The following is a 19,578-nucleotide window of genomic DNA, read 5'->3' as shown; positions in this document are numbered from 1 at the left end:
GTGTAACTGAGGACTATCTTCTAATATTGCTGTAGCTAAATCTTTCCAACCTTGGCAGATAATTCTGTTTTGAGTTTCCCAGGAATTTGACATCTGCTTCCCATAGGATGAATGCATAGCATATGAAATGACAACTTCCTTAAAACTCCTCAAATCTAATATTTACACAGGATTCCTTTTAACTTCTGCATAACCTCGGGGGTGTCTATTGTCTGCTGTTCATTCTTATCTAGTAACTGGATAAACTAATGTTGGTTTTCTAATATCCTTGGGCTATTTCTCTTCAGTTTCATCATGCAATGATGTAGTAGGTTCTGTTCTAAGTTCCTCTGTGTGTATGAGTATTTTTCTTAGTTTCATTAGAAAGTCTTTCTAAGGCTTGTGTCTTATCAATAGTAAATCTTTCTAAGACTTATATCTTATAAGTCTTTTTTTTTAATTTGGCACAGTTATTGAAAGACTTTTTAAAGGATAAATATGAATTATCAAACTGATAGTAATTATAATTGACACTATGTCAACCCCAGCTATGTCTGTTATTCCTTCATTTATTTTTTTTCAAGCCATCCATTGTGGAACTATACAGAGTCCTAACTCCCTGAATTGTAATAATATTTCTCATTCTTAAAATGGGGAAGATTTTATATATATATATATATAACCTAATTCTCTCCTTAAGAATTCCCAGTTGTCTCACCAGATCTACTGACTTGTCAGTTTATCCACATCAGCAGTAGCTGTGTTGTCAGGGGTCAGTATGTGTGGTGGCAGCAGCAGTAGGAGCAGCAACAGAAGCCGAAATAGGCATGAGCAGATGTTGAGGTGGCCGGCTTTGCCTGTCGGTAGCTGGGGGAACTGACCCGGGGAAAGCCCATAACTCATGGGAAGAGATAGTGAGCTACCTGTGTAGATGACCCAATAGGACCAGCAGAAGCACCTAGGGCTGGAGGCAAGGGCACAGGGGACATTTGAATGATAGAATAGTGGGTGGGGTCAGCTATTGACTCACTGGCTGCAACTCCAGTGGCTGCAGAGCGGGTTGCTTCAGAAGTCACCTGGTGATCTCATGCCCCACATTGGCCAGATGATCTGATTATCTAAGTTGTCATATTACCAGTAAAACCTCAGGAGTCAGATATTGGGGTAAAAAACCTGATACATCAAGAAAGTGGCAGAGGAACGACCAGCTGACCCTCTCTCCACATTTTCCAGACCTGAAAAGAATGCTAAAAATCCCAGCCCTTCCCCTCTCTTTCCTGTACATGTCTTTATCAGTATTCCTGGCCTCTCTATATTGCTAATTCCAGTCAGCTAGTTACTGACTCCGCCCTTGATTCAAGGTTAACTTTATTAATAGCATCAGAGGGTCAGTGTGGTCAAATATCTTGCAAAAAAGTAACACTGTTACTAACACACAGAATTGCCTCAGAGGATGAGACATCGTTCTTATAATGTGAGCTTCCTTATCCTTCCCAAGGATTGGTATGTTATCATTACCACTCTACAGTCTGCACTAGTTAACATTTTTGGCAAACTGATACAGGTTAGAGACATCTGTAAAGAATAAACCTCAGCTGAGAAAAGCCCTCTATCAGATTGGCCCATAGGTAAGTCTCTGGGGAATTTTATTGGTTAGTGATTGATAATAGTGGGTTCATCTCATTATGGTTGGTGCCACTGCTTGGCTTGTATAAGAAAGCAAACAGTGGAGCTAGACCAATGGCTCAGTAGTTAAGAGGACTGGCTGCTGTTTCAGAGGACTTGGTCACAGTTCCCAGACCCATGCAACTGCTCACAAATGTCTGTAACTCCAGTTCCAAAGGATTTAATATCTTCTCCCGGTTTGCCTATGAACCAGGCATGCATGTGGTAGACAGACATATATTCAGGCAATACACTCATACATATAAAATTAGGAAAAAATAAAGTGGGGGCTTGCTTCTGCAGCACATCTACTGAAATTAGAATTATACAGAGAAGATAAGCATTGTCCCTACACATGGATGACACTCAAATCCACGAAGCATTCCATATTTTTGAAGAGAAAGTAGGAAACAGCTTTGGACACACTGGCACAGGAGACAACTTTCTGAACAGAACAATGATAGCACAGGCACTAAGATCAACAATTAGTAAATGAGACCTCATAAAACTGAAAAACTTCTATAAGGCAAAGGACACCATCAATCAATCAAAGTGGCAGCCTAAGAAATGGGAAAAGATGTTTTACCAGCTACACATCCTATAGAGATCTAATATGCAAAATATACCAAGAATTCAAGTAGCTAGACATCAACAAACCAATTAATCCAATTAAAAATGGGGTACAGATCTAAACAGAATTCTCAATAGAGGAATCTCAAATGGCTGAGAAGCACTCTAAAAAATGAGAAGCACTCTAAAAAATTTCAACACCTTTAGTCATCAGGCAAAATGCAGATCAAAATTAATTTGAGAGTTTACTTTACACCTGCCATAATGGCTAGGATTAATAACACAAGTGACAGCTCATGTTGACAAGGATGTGGAGCAAGTGGAATAATCCTCCATGCTGGTGGAAGTGCAAACTTCTACAGCCACTGTAGAAATCAATATGGTGGTTCCTCAGAAAATTGGGAATTGATCTACTTCAGGACTCAGCTATATCACTCTTCGGCATATACCCAAAGAACAGTTCATCTTACCACAAGGATACTTGCTGAACTATGTTCATAGTGGCCTTCTTCATAGTAGCTAGAAATAGGAAACAACCTAGATGACCATCAGCTGAAAAACTGATAAAGAAAATGTGGTACATTTACACAATGGAGTATTACTCAGCAGTTTAAAAAAAAATGACATCATGAAATTTGCAGGCAACTGGACGAAACTAGAAAAGATCATCCTGAAGGGAGTAACTCAGACCTAGAAAAACAGATATGGTATGTATTCACTTATAAGTAAGTATTAGTTGTTAAGTAAATGATAATCAAGCTACAATCCACAGACCCAGAGAGGTTAGGCAGAGAATGGCTATGGGGCGGGCAGGGGAGGAGGCTATATGTCCCTGAGGAAGTAGAATAGATTTTGTGAGTGGACTGGGGGTTAGAGGGGACAGGAATAGGGAGGGATCAAGTGAGGACAGGATGGAGTCAGAGTCTAGCTAGAAACAACTGGAATTGGCGTCATTTAGGAGACAGTGTGGAAACCTAGTGCAGTGAAAACTTCCTGGAATCTGATCTTAGAGAGGACTCCTAGTAATGGAGGATAAGGAGTCCGAAGTGGCCATCTTCTGTAGCCAGGCCAGGCTGTCAGTGGTCAGACTGGGTTACATTCCCTTGACTTGTTGGCCAAGAAGATCCTATGGAGATCCCTAAACAACCCAAGCTGATGCTAGGACAGATGGTCCCTTTCTGAACACTTGCAGTTGTTCTCATTGTTGAGGAAAACTTCTACACAACTCATTGTATGTTGAAACATCTAGCTGGCGGAGCCTTGGAGCCTTTACCTCCTACATTCTAGTCTTTTTGGTATGAAAGGTATTCTGCAGGCTATGGAAAGAGAAGCCTTGACATCAACCCAGCCACAAAACCATCTACCTAAAACCTGTCCTGCCTGCAATATGTACTGAGAAAATGGTGGCATAGAACTTGTGGAAGTAGCCAGCCAACATTTGGATTAGTTTGAGGACTTTGCCCTACACTGTCTGTATGGCCAGAAATCTGAGACTGGATAGCCCAGAGACCTAGGATAAAACCAAAAACATACTGTCAAAAAATATCAGTTAAATGATTCCTAATGATATCCTGCTATATCCTTAGACTGGTGCTTTGTCCAGTTCTTATCAGAGCAGCTTCCTCTTACAACAGAGCAGGTGCAGAGACCCACAGTCGGACCTTACTCAAAAAGAGAGTCTAAATTGGAGGTCTTTACTGGGTCTGTCCCCTCAGAGCTCAGGGAACCCCCGGGAAGACAGATAGGAAAGAATATATAAGTCAAAGGGGATGGAGGATACCAGGAGAACATGAACCACCAAATCAATTTTGCAGAGCTCTCATGGGCTCACTGAGGTTGAAATGGCAAGCACAGGGCCTGCATGTGTCTGCACCAGGTCCTCTATATATATGTTATGTCAATTACTTTGTTGTTTTTGTGAGATTTTTTTCCCTCCTTGGCTTGTGTTGCATTTGTTCAGTCTTGATATGAGTGAGGGCTTTTGCCTTGTTGTCTCTTGGAGGCCTGCTTCTTTCTTTTTTTTTTTTTTTTAATTTTTATTTTGCAATACAATTCAGTTCTACATATCAGCCACGGATTCCCTTGTTCTCCCCCCTCCCCCCACCTCACCTTCCCCCCCCAGCCCGCCCCCCATTCCCATCTCCTCCAGGGCAAAGCCTTCCCCGCAGACTGAGATCAACCTGGTCAACTCAGTCCAGGTAGGTCCAGTCCCGCTGAGGGGTCACCAACTGGTTCAGGCCCTCTGAGTGGGTGAGACAATTGATTGGCCTGATCTGTTTGGGAGGCATCCAGGCAGTGGGACCGGTTCCTGTGCTCATTGCACGAGTAGACTGTTTGAAACCTGGGGCCTATGCAGGGCAGCTTGGCTCGGCCTGGGAGGAGGGGACTGCTTCTTTCTTAAAAGGAAATAAAGGGGGACTGGATCTGGGGAAGAGAGTATGTAGGGGAGGTGGCTAGGAGCAGTGGAGGGAGAGGAAACTGTGGTTGGGATATGTTGTATGAAAGAATAATTTATTTTCAATGTTTAAAAAAATAAAAATAAACAAATAAGAATTAGGATGACCAGTCATGTTTGGTTCTATCCTAGATCTCTTACCATCCAGCCTCTGAGTCCTGGCACATCAGACATTGTTGTGGGTGGGCTCACTCTCATGGCATCAGTCTCAGGGTGGACCAGTCACTGGATGGGCATGCCCACATTTTCTGTGCCACCCTTACCCCAGTATATCCTGAAGGCAGGACAGACTGTAAGTTAAAGGTTATGTGGCTAGATTAATTTCCCAATCCCTCCAGTGGAAGACTTGCCTGGTCACAGGATGGCCAGTTCAAGCTATGTATCCCCTATTGCTAGGAATATTAGCTGGGGTCATCTTTGTAGATCCCTGAGAGTTTCCCTTGCACTAGGTTTCTATTCTACCCCCGAATACAATTTCCAGTCATCTCTTTCAGTACTCTCCCCCTTCACATCCACACCTGATTCCTCATGTTCCAATGCCCACCTCCTCCAGTCCATCCAAGAAATCTATTCTATTTCCCCTTCCCAGAGAGATCCAAGCACCCTGCCCCCTTGAGCCCTCCTTGTTACCTAGTCTCTCTGGGCCTGTTTATTGTAGCCTGATTATCTTCACTTTACAGTTCATATCCACTTATAAATAAGTACATACCATGTTTGCCCTTCTGGATCTGGGTTACCTCATTCATGATGATTTTTTTCTAGTTTCATCAATTTTTCTGCAAACTTCATATTGTCATTGTTTTCAACAGCCAAGTAGTACTTCATTGTGTAAATGTACCACATTTTCTTTATCCATTCTTTGGTTGATGGACATCTAGGTTATTTCCAGTTTCTGGCTATTATGAGTAAAGCTGCTATGAACATAGTTGGGCTAGTGTCCTTGTAGTATGATTGAGCATCCTTTGGGTACATGCCCAAGTGTGGTATAGCTGGGTCATAAAAAAAAAAGTCAGTGTAATGATGCCTAACAATTTTCTGGTGTACTCATAGATTGGTGCTTATCCCAATTGTTATCAGAGAGGCTTCATCCAGCAACTGATGGAAACAGATGCAGACCCACAGCCAAATAATAGGTAGAGCTCTGGAAATCCTGTAGAAGAGGGGGCAGAAGGATTGTAGGAGCCAGAGATGTCAAGGACACCACAAGAAAACCCATGGAGTCAACTAACCTAGCTCATAGAGGTGCACAGAGAGTGAACTGACAACCAGAGGGCCTGCATGGGACTGACTTAAGTCCTCTGAATATATGTGACAGTTGTATAGCTTGGTCTTCTTGTGAGACTCCTAACAGGGGGAGCAGGGACTGTCTCTGACTCTTTTGCAGGCTTTTGGGACCCTGTCCCTCATACTGAATTACCTTGTCCAGGCTTAATATGAGGGGGAGGTGCTTAGACTTACTGTAACTTGATGCACAATGTTTTGTTGATATCCATGTGAGTCAGGCCCTTTTCTAAATAGAAACTGAGGAGGAGTGGATGAGGGAGCATAAAGGAGGTAGGGGGAAGGGACTATGAGGAGGGGGGAGGGAGGGGAAACTGTGGTCAGGATGTAAAAGAAAGAAGGAAAGGGGGAATTAGGATAACCAATTTCATTTAAAAGAAAAATAAACCAAAATATCCTAAGCTATCATTTTGATCATTGATTTAAGCTTGGTTCAAACTACTTTATTCATAGAAATCATGATTTAAAATGAGAAAGAAGATAAATAAAATGTAAAAAAAAAAAAAGAGCAAACTGATAAAGCTGCAGAGACCAAGCCAATAAGCAGCACTCCTCCATGGCCTCTGCCTTATTTCCTTCCTGCAGTTTCCTGCCTTGAGTTCGTGCCCTGACTTCCCTTCAGGATGAACTGTAAACTGTACAATGAAGTAAATCCTTTCTTACCCACATGACTTTTGGCTATTGTGATTATCACAGGCACAGAAAGCTAACTAAGACAGAATTTGGCTATTGTGGATTATCACAGGCACAGAAAGCTAACTAGCACAGAATTTTCCTCCCATGAATTTTCCCCTTACACTTCCCAGGCTTCTTCACTGTCTCTCCAATGTCTCCTTTTGAGCAATTCTATTGTGAATCAGCCCTTCAGTTGTTCACTGACTGTGAGTGCTAATCCTTCCTCATAAATGAAGCTTGGCTTTCCCCTTCCTTAATTGCTGTGGGGGAGGTTTTGTTCTGTCATCTGTATCCCTTTATTTCAAGTGCTCTGGGCAATATCAGTATGTATCAAAATGTCTGGGACACTTCAAAGCTAATACTCCTCCACTTTCAGGCAGAAAACCCATCTTCAACCAAAATCTATATCCTATGCTTTCTTCCCAGTCTATAATACCATGAATGAAACCAATCATGTACCCTTATCATTTGTGGTCTCTATCACTCAGTATTGAAGATATTGAATTGCTCTGCCCCGTCTTCATTTCAAAATTAACCCGGATGCATTAGAGGCCAGATATAAATGATGTAGCAATCTGATTACTGTTATACTTCCCTTCTTACCACAGAAATTTCATCTGCTCTACTATATAGTGGGCTTACTCCTCTAAAACTGTCTAACACTCTACGAATCGATTCTCCCCAGTCTGTGATTTTTTTTCTCTGGCAAAGGAATCCTGAACCAAAATTGAACTGAAGTAGTCAGTTAGTCTACTGGAAGTGGCCCAAAGGCAAGGGATATTAACAATGATTAAAGTGTTGGCAAATTGCAGAGCCTAAAGAAGGAAGTAAAGTCAAGCTAACTCATTAGCAATCTACAATTCTTGGAGAAGTGACATAAGCACACGTCTTCTGACTGCAGTATATTCTGGTACTGCATGTACATGTCTTGTTGTTCAGTCTTCTTCTGAACAAGAACTCAGAAGTGATTTGTGCATGTGTAAGACACATCTTCACTCCATTCTAGCCACATTTCTGGCACATATTAGATCAGTACATAGTGCATGAAGTAAATTAAGGATATTTAGGATCACCAAACAAATACGATATAGAAGCTTTCTCCTGCTGAGTCTGAAAAATCATCTCTTAAGGATTTGAGAGCAATGGAAGAGATCAGAAAATAGTATCAAAAAGTAACAGAGATGGTTTGGAGATGATAGAAAAAAGGCATAACAGTGCAATTTTAAAGTGGTGAGAACTGAGTGATGGCGAGCTTTCATTTCACTGTGGTAGAAAGTCAATATAAGATCTAACTTCAGAAAATTATACCAGGCAATATTGTTAACCCTAGAGAAGTAATTGTACAAAAAGATTTCTAGAACTTATTCTTCTTGCACAACTGAGACTACATCCATTGATTAGCAGCCCATTCCCCAGCTTCAGTAATCATAATTCTACTCTGGCTGTATGTTAGAACAATTTATGTATCTCATATAAATGTGATCCTGCATTGTTGTGCTTTTATGACTTGTTTATCTTATTTAGCTTAATATTTTCAAGTTCATCCATACTGTTGCAAATTAAATTTACCTTATGAGAATAAAAAAATAAAATAATACATATCTGAAATGCCAAATAATATTTTATTGAATGTCATTTTCTCTACTTATTTATTAATGGGCACTGAGATTTGTCTCTTACGTTTGACATTATAAATAGTGCTGTAATGAACGCTGATGTGTTTGTACTTGAAGGTGCTAATTTTAGGATGTAAGGGCACATTGTGTCCAATATATGTCACCTCATTCATCAACAGAGTACAAGAGTTTGAAGTGATTGACTATTCAAATGTTCCCTACATCCCTCATAACTCTATGTCTCTCCTCCTGATGACATTCCCTTAGACAGAAGGGCAATTATTTAATAAAGACCACGTGAGTATCTGCTCTTCTAGAACACCCAGACAAGCTCTCAAGAGACTCTCATTTTCATGAATAAAAACACAGGAATGGAATATTTGGGTCACATCTGATTTGTATTTTTATTTTGAAAAATACCCATACAACTTTCTATAATGGCCCTATCATTTTTCAACCCCACTCACAGTGAATATGGGTTCTAATTTTCTCCCACATCCACCAACTCGGGTCTTAGGAGGTCTTTCTTTTGAAGTGCTACTCTAGCAAGTACGAGTTGTTATCCCATATATATCAGTGTTTGTAGAATAATCTCTTCTGATTTCAAATATTTTACCTTACAGAGCTATAGTAGTTTAAATATCACAATTATCTGAAACACCAAACACAAGGAAGACAGGAACAGCATCTTCAAAACCAAATATGATAACTTCATCTGTGCACAAAATATTCCATGTAGCAGTCCCTAAATAAACAGCGTTATGCAAGTGTATTACTACATGCTTCTTTCTAAACACTTAATAGCAAAATATCTCATTTTATGTCATAGTTATTAGGTTTAGGGCTCTGGGAAAGCATCATCATGTTAAATGAGATAAAATTCTGTCACCTAGCATTTTATTTGTGCTGTCTACAATATCCAGTCTCTTATAGTGATAGTCAGACCTGATCAGGCCTTTAGTATTTTTCCATCTTTCTTTGAACTAATTTTTTATATTACTTATGGTGCTTTAGTCACACTGACCTCTTTTTGGTTCTTCCAATATCTCAAGACTGTTCCATCTTGAAGTCTGCAATGGCTGATAACTCTACTGAGAGCACCCTTTTCTCTGCCTGGAGGCCTAGCTCATCCCCCCGTTCATTTTCATTTTCATCTTCATCAGTAGAATGCAACCTCCATGAAGGTAAACACCTGCCTGTTCCTAGGCAGACTCCATCCCCACAGTCTCTGAAAGAGTAGATGCTCAAAAAGTATTTGGAACTGTTTAACAAGCAAGTGATAGTTTTTTTGTTTAGAACCATATTAAACCAAAATGCAATCTTTTCCTTAAAATATGGATTCAACATGAAAATTTTTTTGTATATTTGCTTGTGTTAGTGTTTGTTTATGTGGTATTTATTGAAAACAAGCACACTTCGTTCTTTATCTTGGAAAGGAATGCTACGTATATGTAACACAAGATGTTGCACAAATGTATTTAATCAAGAAAATTTTTAAATGAACAAACCACAAATTCAATACAAATAATTCTTGAACATTTCCTATACTATTGCCAATTTCTGTAGAATTCACTCCAGGTTATCGTATTATGAAAAACGAAGCAGACCATTTTTCATCTGTCAAAATTTTGAACTCATGCATTTAAGCAAAAAAAAGAAAAAAGAAAATTGGTCACCTCAAACAAACAAATGACTCTAAACAATCAAGAAGTGTCTAGTGATTGAACTGTACTAAGCCTTAAAGAAAAATAATAAGACTACTGCCATCTTAGGATACCTGGGGGATTGGTGACCAGTAATGCAATGAGTATTCTAGTATTTTTAGAAACATTAGGAAAACTAACAATTTGTCTAGAATCACAGCTTAAGACAAATACATTGTACTTTCAGTATCACATCTTTTAAAATGGAGGGGAGGGAAGGAGGGAGAAAAAGAGATCCAAAGTCTTTACATAGAAAAATAAATCTTGGGAGAAATTAATAAAATAAGTTTCTTTGGAAAGATATACAAGATTTGCAAGACCCTAGCAATTATCCAGAAAAAAACCAAATTAATAAAATTAAAAATGTAAGAGGAGCCACTATACCAATACAAATGGAATTCTGAGCACCATTACAGCACACCTTGAAAATCTGTACTCAAATAAACAGAAAATCTAATATATATATTACAAAAAATAAAGAAAGAAGACAGCATAACCAACCAAAACTGTTCGTGAGTAAAAAGGATGAAGCAATAATAAAAACTCACCCAATTACAACAAGTCCAGGCCCAGGTGAATTCATTGCTGAATTCCACTAAAATTTTAAAGAACATAAACTATGTTTCTCCAACTATTTAACAAAACAGAAAAGGAAGGAACACTACTAACCTCATTTTGTGGAGCAACTATTATTCTGATGCCAGAGTCTGATAAAGACACAACAAATAAAGTTAAAGTCTACCCCAGAGGAACATATATAGAAAAATTATCAGTAAAGCACTTGGAAATTGAATTCAATAGCACAGTAAAAAGACCAGTCACTATGACTAAGCTGGATACATTCCGGGTGTACAAGGATGATTCAATACACAGTCAGCTTAATATATCATATTGGAAGAATCTAGGACAGAAATCATATTATCATCTCAATAGACACAAAATATGCTTTCTACAAAATCAGAAAATCCTTTCATGATAAAATCTCCAAGGAAACTTAAGAACTGAGGAAACATACATGAATATAATACAGACATCAGACATGCAGTAGAACTTAAATCATTGTTACACTAAGTAGAGAAAAACCTCAAAGCACTTCCACTGAATGAGAAAAGGGCATCCAATTCCTCCACTCTTATTGAATATAGTTCTTAAAATCTTATCTTCAGCAATAAGATAATCAAAAGAAATAGAGGCATAAATAAGGGAAAGGCAGAAGTCAAATAGTTTTATTTGTAGACATTGTGGTTGTATACATAACAAGCCCTAAAACTTCCACCAGAAACTACTCTTAGATTTGAAAAACACTTTCAACAAAGTAGTAAGACATACAGTCAGCACATAAAAATCAATAGTTTTCATATATACCAATTACAAGCATATAAGAAGGTAATTGGGTGCAGTATCCCATTCAGTTTCTTCTAAAAATATTTATGATTATTGCTGCACTATCTACAACAATCAAGTTATGGAATCAAATTAGATTTTCATCAGTAGATGAATGAGTGAATAAAATGTTGTATGTACACATGATGGAGTTTTATTATGTCATTTGTAGAAAAATGACCAAAACTGGGGGTCACCCTATCAATAAAGTAAGCAGACTCAGAAAGGCAACCATCATGCTTTCCTTCTATAATACATAGATTCTAGATACTACATAGATACATAAATCATCTACATGTGTGTCAGAGGGGGAAGGGTGTGTGTGTGTGTGTGTGTGTGTGTGATGCAATAGTAGAATAGAGATTGGTGAAGAAGGGAGAAGATTAACACAGTAGGTTGGAGGAGAGAGGAAAATATTGGGGGAGAATATGTGCAGTGAATATGATTTATTCGAATGAAAATTTCTCCATCAAATCGTTCAGTGTGTGCAATGAGTATATGCTAACAATTTTTTTAATCTTTACACTGAGAATATCTTTGGCTGCAGCAATTCTTTACAAAATTTAACTTACTGTCATTCATCTCCATTTACATAACCTGATAATTTTTAAATGTAATTTTAAATTTATGTTTTGGAAATCCACTGCTTTTAAAATATTTATGTAAGCTTTCTATTAAACATTAAAGCAATAGAGTTCATTTGGTGTAGGTCCAAGTAATTGCAGATAAAATAAGATATAACAACTTTTATATAAATACACGATAGATGTGTGTGAGTGTGATCCACGTGGTTTTTCTTTTCATCCTCTCAGCCAGACTGCATTAGCAAGTGACAGGCAGCACATCTTTATTTTACACACAGGGAAACTGCAGCTTGGAGAGATTATGTAATTTACAGAGTTAGAGAATGAGCCAGGATCAGAAGATATAAACATGACTTCTGGAACAGTTCTCTTTTTTCAAAATACGTTCTCTAATAGCTTTTAGAAAATCAGTGGTATTTTCAGCAAAGTATCCTAAGGCGTGAGGATAGTAATCAGGTCCTCATCAGCACATCCACTTTTGGCTAATCAGCCTCTGTGGCCATAGCCCTGTCCCTTGTAGCTTTACAGAGTAATCATTTGCACATTCCTGGTGAGCTGTGCATTTCATACAAAGTGGGAGGAAGCAGCATCCTGGCGCCTGAATCACACAGTGTTTGAAGCAACAGAGCTAATATGAGTCTCTAGGCACTGACAATAGCAATGAGTTAGGAGAAAAATCCTAGGTACAAATTGAAGCAATCGTTCAGCATTCTGTAAAATTGTTTTGTTTTCCTTTTATAGCTATAATGATCTCTAATTTTGTATGTTCCACAAAGTGTGAGTTTTACAGATTATTCAAAATTCCAGCAGGTCCAGATTCCACAGAAAGCCAGATGCAAGGTTTTCAGAATTATTACTCATTGCTGTCAGCCTGGTTCACAGATCTCATATTCCATTTTTTTATTTATGCATGGAAATTACCAACACTGTCAACAAGAAAGAATGTAAGTTAGCTCCCTGGAAAAATAATCTTTTATTGGAATAGAGAGCATCAAAATTCAAGATTTTAAATATATCCTTGTTATTTTCCTTTACTTTCCACAGTAAAACTAAACTGAATTCAATTAATATATTGATTTAATTTCTACATAGTCTTTGTAATGAAAATTATATTAAGATTAATTATATATTATATATTTTGAAACAAGGTAGCTTTTTTGTCTGCTCTGCATCAGCACACCATGTCCCCAAACCTGCCAAGCTTAGACAGAACCATGATTGATGCACCTCAGGTAACCAGACAACTCAAAGCAAGAGAACAGTAATCTTCACATAACACAAAATGGATAAATAAATAACATTTATTCTGTATGAATTTTCAATGTTCTTTTAAATGAAAACAACCTTTTCTCGTAGATGTTCCTTATTTTGTTTTCCCTTTTAAGATCTTCTAAGGCACAGAGCAAACTAGCAACATACATTTTTTGATTTCCCACTGTTGGAGATCAAACCCAGGACCCACACCTGCTATGCAAGTTAAGTGTTCCACCCACAGAACTTAATTCCTAACTATCTGCCCTTATCTTTACAGTTTACAATATCATTACTATCTTATTTTAAATCATTATAGGAAAGAGTTTCATTATCTTGTCCAAGATTGCATGCTATCTGTAACCTTCTTGCTTCATCCTCCCATGTGCTAGGATTATAGGCATGTACCATGACACTTGGCTACATAGTGAGTGGAGAAGGATGTGTGTGTACTGTAACAGATCACCAAGCTAAGCCTAACCACTGGCTTTGACTCATAGAGTATCCAACCTGGTAGATGCTGAATATGAGTGGCTCATCCAAAATGATGTAAGATACTTTCATACTCTTGGATAATGGTTAAACAGCTGCAGGATGTCATGAGGGATAATAGGAAACTGATCTCCTCTAATGATATTTGACAGAAATCCTTAGTCTGTTCTCGGACTATTGATAAACATAATTTTCTCTAGGGTTCATGATGGATTGGCCTTGGCTATTTTGTGTTTAGTGGAAATAAACATTAATTGTCTAAAAATATTTGTGAGATTAAATGTCACTTTGAATATATAAACAATCTGCAACTTCCTATGGATAAATGTAGTTTTTTTCCTATTTGAGAGAGTACAATAAACATTTCCTTATCTGCTTTACAGATTGATTGGATATGGATTCATTTCCATGCCATGCTAGTTCTTCTTCCCAGATTGGAAAATGACCCATTTTAGCTATATGATAAAGACAATTATATTATCCTGACATTTGTAAATAAATAATGCATTCTCCCTAAATATAGACTATATAAAACAATGGCTGGCATGTGACATTTAAACTTGTATAATAACTACTCTCCCAAGATTCTACATTTATCTACATTTCCTTATGAAATAATATATATGCAATGAAGATCTACATACTAGAGATATGCATGTCTCCTTAATTTCCACATAGGAAGCAGGCTTTTGAGTCAGCCATTCCCATGAACTCCATAGTTGTATATTCAATGCTAAACAGACACTTTTTGAAGCCAGATAAATACATGTACAACACAGAATCCATATTTAATAATAATGCATTTTATTTTTGAAATCAGGTGAACAGATTTTTAATTTTTCTCACCATAAAATGACCAACACTGTTTGTTAGTTCTATCCACTCTGATGTGTATTATATATGCCAAAATGTCAAATTATGTATCAGAAATATATCTATAACTTATTAATTAAAAAATAAAGCTGAATTTTATCAAAAATAGTTTATCAGTTATGAAATCCACATGGGACTATGACTGTATTTTGTTTCTATTACTCTAGTAACTTGGAACTGGTTAATTATCAATGCTTGGTATGGGTCTGGCTTCAAATCAACAGTCCAGGAAACAAATATTGCTCAGAACTAAAGACATTACTTTTTATTTATTTTTATTTTATGTTTATGAACATTTTGCCTATATGCGTACATGTGTATCACTTCTGCAAACTCCAGAAGAGGGTGTCTGATACCCTGGAACTGGAATTATCAATGGTAGTAAATAGCCATCTAGGGGCTGGAATTGAGCTCTTAAGTTCTGAGCCAATTCTCTGGCCCTGTGTCCTGAAGACATGTTAAAAGAACTACTATTATATAATCTATGTATCTGATTTCATTTCATACAGTCATTTTGCAAATTAATATGATTAAATATGATTGCACATAATGACTTATAATGCCCCAAAATGTGTGTTCTAATTACCTGCATTAAATAAATAAAGTTAAGTGTATAAATTATAGACTTGGCACTTTTGTTAAGACTTATACATAAATATAATGCTCTCCAAACTTGCCAACTTTCTTGATACTTTTTTCTACTTCTTTTATAACTTATCTTTTCTGGATCTTTTCCACTCCCAGTGAGTTGCAGGTCAGTAATTTCTGTACTGTGAAAGTGGTTAAATTTCTACACTTATTGAGTTCTTCCTCATATATAACCTTTGCTATTAAGTTTGACACATCTATTGTTTCAACTTACAATTATTGCTAATAAAAAGGACATTTACAGAACTGCAGCATTAGCCAGAGAGTGATTTCTCACGCCTGTAATCTCAGCACTCAAGAGGCAGAGACAGGCAGATCTCTGAGTTCAAGGTCAGTCTGGTCTACAGAGTGAGTAGTACAGAGTTTCAGTACAGAAGCACTGATATTGAAAATACTACTTCTCTTTTATATTACAAGTCATTTTGCAATTTTATCATCTCATCAGGAGGAATTTTTACTCTGACATGACTTAAAAATGCTTCTGTCTTACATCCTGAAAGTGTTCTGTTCTAAGTAGTTACAACCTTGATATTTGGATTATAGAATAGGATTTTGAAGTAGCCTCATAAACGGTGATTTTCAATATAGATTACTTTAAACCTTACTAAGTCTCATGATGTCAAATCCTCATTTATAAATTAAATTAGCAAACATATAAAGCAGATATTGTCTCCTTCTTCAATGTTGTAATGTCCCCATTTGAGAAGCAAAATTCTGCTGTATGTGCAGATAGTAGCAATAATTTTCACATCACTTTATTTTTAAATTGTTTTGGTTTTTAATTTAATTGCATATATATTTTGTAATAGGAAATAATCCAGTAACACAGGACTTACATAAAACAAAATGTATCAACATGTCCTTAAATACTTGTGATTTATCTATTTGTTTGTTTAGTCTTGGCTTCACTAGTGAATTTTTCCAAACATCTAAAAAATTATAATTAATTTTTAAAAATCTTCTAAAAATCTAAAGTATATTTTCTAAATCATTCATGAGGTTTTCACTGAAGGCAGAGAGAGTAATTTCAAGAAAACTATAGATCTATATTTTACGAACTGAGACTAATGTTTTACAAGTACTATCAAACTGAACGCAAAATATGAAAGTTTATAAAACATAAAAAAAAAATAAGATTCATTCTAGTAGGATAAGGTTGGGTAATCATGCAAAATCTAGTTAGTGCAATTCATTCTGCCAACAAAATAAAGCATTAGCTTTTAAAAATGCATAAAACATATTGGACCAAGTCATCACACCTTTATCATAGAAACACCTCCTCCATCAGTAACAGAAGAGATTCATGTAAACTGATGGAATATGTCTAAAGATGTGGATCAAAATAAATAATATCTGAAACCACACTTAATGGTATAGCACTAATGCTTTTCTCCTAAGGTCAAGAGAAATACAATTATATTTACTGTTGTCACTGTGTTCAATCATAACACTTACAATGCCAGCCAGAATGATTAGACAATATAATTAAATATCCATTCTGGGAAGAAATAAAATTAATTCTTTTTTTAAGCTTTTGTATATAAACAATCACAAGGAGCTCACTAAAAACATTATTAAAACTAATAAATGAGTTGAGCTGAAAATGTTTCATAATACACAATCAACATTCACAAGTCATTTATATTTTATATACCATCAATGAACAATCTGAAAATAATGCTGAAGAAGCAATCAACTTATGTGAGCACTGCTTATAAAATAATAACAAAAACATAAGTCATCTTCTCTGAAAACTATAAAACACTATTTTTGAAAAAAAATCAAAAGACATATAGATGGCCAAAAACACATGGCATGATTCTTTGCACCAATAGTAATACAAAGCACATCAGACCCACAAGGGCTCACTGAGCTACACTACTAACAGTGAACAGAGGGTAGTGTTTGGGAGGACATGGAGAAATCAGATCCCTAACAGAGTGCTAGTGGTTTTATAAAACAGGGAAAGTGCATTGGAAAAGAATCTTGCTGGGTGGTGGTGGTGCATGCCTTTAATTCCAGCACTTGGGAGGCAAAGCCAGGTGGATCTCTATGAGTTCGAGGTCACCCTGGTCTACAGATCAAGATCCAGCACAGGCACCAAAACTACACATAGAAATCCTGTCTCAAAACACAAACAACAACAACAGCAAAAAGAACCTTGTACTTCCTAAATAGCTTCAACATAGTTATCAATAACCCACCAATTCTATTTCTAAATATATAAGCCAGAAACATGAAAGTATATACACAGAGAGCAATCAATACATTAATGTTCACAGTGTCATTCAAAGTATCCAGAAAGTGTAAATAACACAAATGTTTATGAACTAATCAATGGTAACAAGGAAATGGTATATTCATCAAATGCAATATTATTTAGCAACTAGCAGAAATGAAGTACTAGTCCTTGATACCACCTACTAAGTCTTGAAGAAGCTATGTTAAGAAAAAGAAGGCAGTCATAAAAGATCACATACTGGGTGGTTCTAGATTCCAGCATGCTGACACATGCCTGGAATCCCAGCACTTGGAATTCAGGAATACGAGGAGCACAAGTTCAAGGTCAACATAGGCTATGCAAGAAATCCAAGGGTGATCTGGGTTACATAATGAGACCCTGTTTTAAAAGCATCATGTATACAGAACGAAAAACTCTGTGAACATGAAGTATTAAGAGCAGGCAACACATCACACTGCAGACATGGAAGGTAGCTGGCCATGGCTATGGGCTTTTTGTGGGGGAGTGATGAAGAGTTTGAAATTGATTTGGTAATGTTTGAACAGCTTTGTGGCAATATTAAAAACTTTTTTATAGACCTCTAAACACTTCAAAATAAAATTTCATGAAAAAAATATGAAAAATGTAGGATCATAAAATGAGCGTAAAGCTGTGTTTTCAACTGTTCATTAAGGTACAATTTTGTGAAAAGTGTTGTTCCCTCTGCAAATAAGGAAGACACATTTAAATAATTGTCATTTTCAAATGTTAGCATTTTAAGAATAGTTAAGCTGGATTGTTGAAATTCTTCAAAATCAGCACTCTTAGTCGATTATTGTCCTTGATTTTTTCTGCAGAGAATGGATGTTTCTCACTAATGTAAGTGAACTGATCTGCTACTTTCAAAAGGCAAATGGAAATGCATAAAGAACAAATAATGCTGATTTTTTTCTGATAATCTCTTGTTTAGGGCACAAGACTAAATGAGTCTAGGAACAATTTGTCACTGAATTTCTTAAAATGTTTTCTTTTTCTTTACTGCTTTCTGCCTTCTGTAAGTGGTATACAAACTTCTGCCTGGAGGAGCTAAATGACAAAGTGAGTTACACTGTCAAATGTGGTGTTGATGTAAACCCATATTTAAATAATGCACCTGAACTATAATACAAATACCATGCTTTATAGCAACTATAAACCAGCAAATGTTTTACTCTTGCAAGGCTTTTTGTTGTTGCTGATATTGTTCATGGGCTTCTTAAACAATGTGGGAATCTTACTCATAGTGTCTCAAGAATCCCCAGGGTGAACAAACACTTGAACCTTCAAAGACCCAGACACCCTTCAACCTTCTGGGGCCTTTAGAACCCCAGTGCCTGCTCATAGTGATTACATGGACCAGTGAATACAGGCATGGGTATATTTTTATGTACTGCAACTCTTATTTTAGGTCTTCCTTGAACTCTGGGAGCCCTAGATATACCAGATAATCAATTGCTTATACCTCTGTGAGCTTTTTAAAGTCAACTGTAGGGCTAGAGACTGAGATAAAGCCCTTAAGTATGTATGTATTCAAATTAAGTGAAATACTGGAAACCATACATTTTCCATATATTTTATGAACTAATTACAAATCAGTATTGTATTTAATAAATGGCTCTTTGTTGTGTATAGTCTTCACAGTTTTATGTAACAATGTCGTTTGTGGTCACAAAAATGAAACGCAGTAGAGCAATTATTGGCAAAGCCATTTTAGGCACAGACACCAACACCTCTGTAAGTAACCAGTAACTATCACATACTGAATTTTCCACTTGCTAACTAAGCAGAAAGAACTTTAGAGAATGTGTTATCTACACTACAGAATGTGATGTTGTGCTTGTAGCACACAAGTTTCAACCTGAAATTTAATTATTTATAAGTAGATGTTTTCATTTAGAGAAATAAACATAAATAAGGTATACATTGGGAACCTTAAAATAAAAGGATCAGAGGACCTTTCAAAATGCTTACCTCCAATATTAATGCTGACTTTTATATTTCTTCTCTCTGAACATCTGAACATTATTTACTTTATATTTATAATAGATTGCTCAGAATTGCATCAGGATTAGAAAGACTATATATTTCTTAGTTTTTATAAATGTGTGCTAATACAAATAAAATAAATAATAAAAATTCAAAG

The 19,578-nt window shown here is 36.6% G+C and overlaps 1 non-coding gene across 1 annotated transcript; it reads left to right on the top strand.

Moving 5' to 3' along the window:
- The first annotated feature begins 1,935 nt into the window (after nucleotides 1-1,935).
- Nucleotides 1,936-2,038, top strand: LOC131910222 (U6 spliceosomal RNA). Its single transcript, XR_009379073.1, has one exon. It is a non-coding gene; the product is annotated as a U6 spliceosomal RNA (small nuclear RNA).
- The last annotated feature ends 17,540 nt before the right edge of the window (nucleotides 2,039-19,578 follow it).

This window comes from Peromyscus eremicus, chromosome 4, assembly GCF_949786415.1.
Source record: "Peromyscus eremicus chromosome 4, PerEre_H2_v1, whole genome shotgun sequence".
Lineage (NCBI taxonomy): Eukaryota > Metazoa > Chordata > Mammalia > Rodentia > Cricetidae > Peromyscus > Peromyscus eremicus.
This window is presented reverse-complemented; position numbering and strand designations above follow the sequence as displayed.